The 4,407-nt window shown below is 60.8% G+C and overlaps 1 long non-coding RNA gene across 1 annotated transcript; it reads left to right on the forward strand.

Moving 5' to 3' along the window:
- The first annotated feature begins 1,673 nt into the window (after nt 1-1,673).
- LOC130680921 (uncharacterized) lies at nt 1,674-3,564 on the forward strand. The gene is made up of 3 exons (XR_008993955.1): nt 1,674-1,925; nt 2,063-2,482; nt 2,914-3,564. It is a non-coding gene; the product is annotated as an uncharacterized LOC130680921 (long non-coding RNA).
- Nucleotides 3,565-4,407: the final 843 nt, after the last annotated feature.

A 4,407-nucleotide genomic window follows, 5' to 3' on the forward strand; every position in this document is an offset into this window, starting at 1 on the left:
CAGAGGGAGGAGGGGCCAGGAGAGATGGGCGCCAGGCCGGGAACGAGGAGGGCGGGTTCTCCACCAGCTGCAGGCTCTTCAGAGAGAAGCCCTCCCCACCCGGGCAGCCGGCTTTCCTGCTAGGAAAACGCGAGAACCCGCGTCCCCCAGCCCCCCCCCCCCGGGTGCCCTGGGGCGACCAGCAGAGAACCGACCAGCTGGCTGCAGGGCGGAGTCGCAGGGGGGGCCTCCCAGCAGCGTCCCCCCCGGGCCCTGCGACCCAGCCCACAGGAGCGCACCCCCTGATAGGTGACGGATGGGGGACAGCGTCTCCCCACGCGTGGTCCGCCCAGAGTGACCGGCTGCACCTTCCTGTCCCGGGTGAGGAAGCCCCAACCCGCCCGCGTGTGGAGGTCCGCACTGTTCAGGCCGTAACTGAGGGGCGTCCTGCACAGGAATTCTGGGGAGAAGGAAGCCAGCCGTGAAGGGAGGGGGAAAGCACTGAGGACACACCCCCAAGACCCTCCCTCGCCTCCCACGTGAGGCCGCACTGGCGTCTGCACGTCCAGGCGGACGAGGAGGCGGTCCAGGCGGACCCCGGAGGAGGGCAGGCCCTGCTCAGTTCGGGGGATGAGAGGCAGTGCGGGTCGTCACCACTGTCTGCTTCCTGGGGGCCCTTGCTGACTCCTCGCCCACAGGGCGAGTGCCCCGGCGGCACAGGGGCAGCCCATGCAAGGGTCAGAGGCCCCGTCCGCATGGACATCCCAGAGGGAGCGTCGAGTCCCCCTGGACTCTGGGAAGGGGGGCCGGACCCCCAGGAGCCAGCGCAGGTGACGAGGGAGCCCCAGGGGGCGGGAGGTGGAGCCCCGTTTCTCCCCACTCTCCTTCACATGGTCCCCTTCCACCCACAGAGCCAAGCGCCACAGCTCCAGAGGGTGACTGAGGACCCCTTTGCTGGCTGTGGGCGCCCAGGAGAGGGGGTCCTTGGGTTCCAGGGTTGGCCCTGTCACCTTCCTGCTCTGTGACCTCGGGCCTGTCCCCTTCCCTCTCTGATGCCCGGGCTCTGCAAGAGCAGGAGGGGCCTGGGTGGGCGCGGGGCCCCTGAGGAGGCTTCACCTCTGACTTCCTGCAGCAGAGACCCCCTCCGGGGCAGCCGACGGGAGTCCCCCTGACCCCTCAGGGATGCTGCACACGTGCTCCGCCCCCGGCCTGCCTCGAGATGAGCCTCCCGGGGACTTGAGGGGGAGAGAGGGAGGGCGCGGTTGGGGGGGGAGGCCCCGTGCTTAGAGGGGGTCCATGTGCCCAGACACGCAGCGAAGCTGGGACTCGGTCTCTCGCCCCCACGGAGGAAGGACTCCACACTAATGCAGCCGCTCCGGGCTGCCCCACGGAATGGGAACGCCATGTGCATTTCTTTCCTTCCGCCGCTGTAACAGGTCTCCACAAGCTTAGTGGAGCAAAACAGCAGTTTCTTTTCAAGTCATCTTTCAGTTCTGGAGGTCGGAAGTCAGAAGCCGGTCTCACTGGGCTAAAATCAGACAGCAGCAGGCGGCACCTCCTTCGTGGGCTCCGGGACAGCGCATGTCCCGTCCCCCAGCTTCCAGAGCTGCCCGCCTTCCCTGCCCGAGGCCTCCCTCCTCCCCCTTCGGGGCTGATGACCGGCCAGGGCTCCCTCGCGCAGAGCCGCGCTGACGCCCCTCCCCACACCTCCCGCCGGATCCTCTCCCCTGCCTGCCTCCTTCTCCGGGGATCGCCACTGGGGCCGCCCAGATCACGTACAATAACCTCCCCATTTTAAAGCCAGCCGTTGGGCAGCCTCGTTCCTCCCTGACGTGCAGTATGACCTGATCACAGATTATGGGGCGCATCTGGCGGTGGAGGCGTCTCTTCCGCCTACGGCAGGTGGCAGACAAGACAAATTTGGGGAAGCTGATGCTACAGTGCAGGTAAGTGGGAGGACAAGGCGAGTGTCCCCTTGCCCGGGCCAGGACCAGTGATCTCACCTGCTGGGTTAAGACAGGATAAGCGGCATGAAGTAACGGGCATCCGGACTAACACTCTGGTAAATAATTGTGTTCATCAGATGGGCTAAACAACCACCTGCTCTCATGGGCTGAAATATGAAACTTACACCAGGACGTCAGAGATACCTTAATAATTTTGACGACTTCTCCTTGAGGCCCTCCCATTTGAATGTGGGATCTGGTCCCAAGAAGGATTGGAGCCCCGTTAGACGCTGGTTGGGGAAACACCCACTTGTCCTGTGAAACCTGAGCAGGGAGGCTGGGCTCCCCTCAGCCCCACCAGGGAGCTCTCCACAACTAGCCTCTCTGGAAGGAACCGTTTCTCAGGCGCCAGTAGATGAGGAAATTCCCTGATCTCATACTTCCCGTGGGTCTCACTGCCACGTCTGTCACCCTGCGGACATGCAACAGCGGGAGGCGGGCTGGGCCAAGGCCGTGTCGGGCCATGGCCTCCAGAGCTGTCACCGTCCTCTGTCCTGGTGAGTCCGACACGCGGGCGGGCTAGACAGGAAGAAGGGGGACCCCCACACAGTCGGTGTCCCTCTTAGCTTGAGGACTCCGTGCTTTTGGGGACTGCCAAGGACATTCTGGCCTCCTAAGTGGAGAGACGGCCTTTGGTCTCCCCAGCTGCCTGTGTGCTGGGGCGGGAAGGTTGGAGGGACCGTCCACCGAGGGGACAGACAAGTCCCCGTTGGAGCGCCTTCCAGTTGGCCGAGCTGCGCCCCCTGGCCTGCCTCTGCCGACCCCTCAGACAGCGTGCTCAGAACCAGGCGGATCTCTGCCCCTGTCAGTCTCTGCCCCTCAAGCCATGTGTCTCACTGAGTGTTCGCAAGGGGAAGGATAAGGACGTCAGGGGCTCGCTGCCATTGCCAAAGACCCTTTCCTGTTTTGAGTCTACGTGTTTCCACAGCCCAGTTCTCTCCGGACTATCCACTTGACTTCATTTAAAGGGATGTCGCCTTGGGGCAGCCCGACTGTGCAGCTGGTGTTTTCCTGTGCACCACCCCAGCGCTGAGCACCAGGTGGTACCAGGACCAGGTGTGCCACCGAGCTACTGGCTTGGCCTCCTAATGGATGTGACCCCCTGTGCCTCCACATCTCCTCTCTACCAGCTCCCTCTAAAGACTGTAGCCTTTGAAATATAAATATGTTTATCTCCCCTTAAAACTCCTCAGTCATCTATCCTCAGATAAGCCTGCTGACTTCCCCAGGCTCCCCCAGCCCTCATCGCCTGGCCTTGTGTCTCCTCTGGCACACTTTACACTGTCCCTCCACGTCTTTGCTCTTCATCCACGCTGACCTTGATTTAGTTTCTCCCTCACTTGCTCCGTTTTACTAACTCAGGTCCTTCTGTTATCATCCGTGGTCCCCCAAACCTGCTGCCCACTTTGCCTGGGCAGTCAGGCCTCATCCTCACGTGTCTCAGGACCCTCACGTCTGTTACCAGGCCTCCAAATTCCACGTCTTTATACCGCAGACCACACATCATGATCTACAGCGATATACTTGTGCATTTTTAAATTATTATCTGACATTCCCCACATCATCGTCTCATTAAAGATATTCACCAGTTCTGTTTAGGTCAGAGTTTCTCAATCTCAGCACTACCGACATTTGGGACCAGATAATCCTTTGTTTTGGGGGCAGTTCTGTGCACTGTAGGGCCCCTGGTCCTTACCCAGTAGACGCCCATGTTATCTCCCACCCCAGTTGTAACAACCAAAGATGTATCCAGACATTGCCAAACTGCCCCCTCGGAGGTAAAATTGCCCCATGTTGAGAACCGAAGGTCTAGGTCACGATAGTAAACAAACAGTATGCCTGGGTTAGTGGAGGCATCCCTCCATGCACTTTGGAGCCACAAATGCACGGACGTACTGGTGGGTAATGGTACTGACTGTAAGGCCGTCCTGCAAGCTGTGGGGAATCTGGTCCGCAGCTTCCGCAACTGCCAGGGCAGGTGTGTCTTGCTTGATGACAACATTCTCGGGGACGGATAGCTCCCCTCCTCCTCCTTCCCAGAGCCGCATTCGAGCGCCCCGCCATCAGGTCTAGAATAGATGACACGCCTCGATACAGGGAACCGGCTTTGAGAGCCCCTCTCCGCCCCCACCCCCATTTGCTAGTTTCTGCTTGGGGATTGACGCTGAGAGCAGAAATTTCCCAGATGCACAATCACTTGCTCAAAGCCAGTCAGCACAAATGGACTGGGGCCAAAAGCTGAACGGCAGCCCCTTCTACACCCAAACCTTTCCAGACTCCTGTCTGTCCTCAGTCCTGCCCCTGGAGTGGTCAGGTTGCAGGCACCAGCCTGCTGGCCCCGTCTCACAGAGCAGGTCACCCTATGCAGCAGACCCCTGTCCACTGCCTCCTCCACCTGCTTCAGGACGGCATGCTCTGCCCA

The sequence above is a fragment of the Manis pentadactyla genome, chromosome 15 (genome assembly GCF_030020395.1).
Source record: "Manis pentadactyla isolate mManPen7 chromosome 15, mManPen7.hap1, whole genome shotgun sequence".
Lineage (NCBI taxonomy): Eukaryota > Metazoa > Chordata > Mammalia > Pholidota > Manidae > Manis > Manis pentadactyla.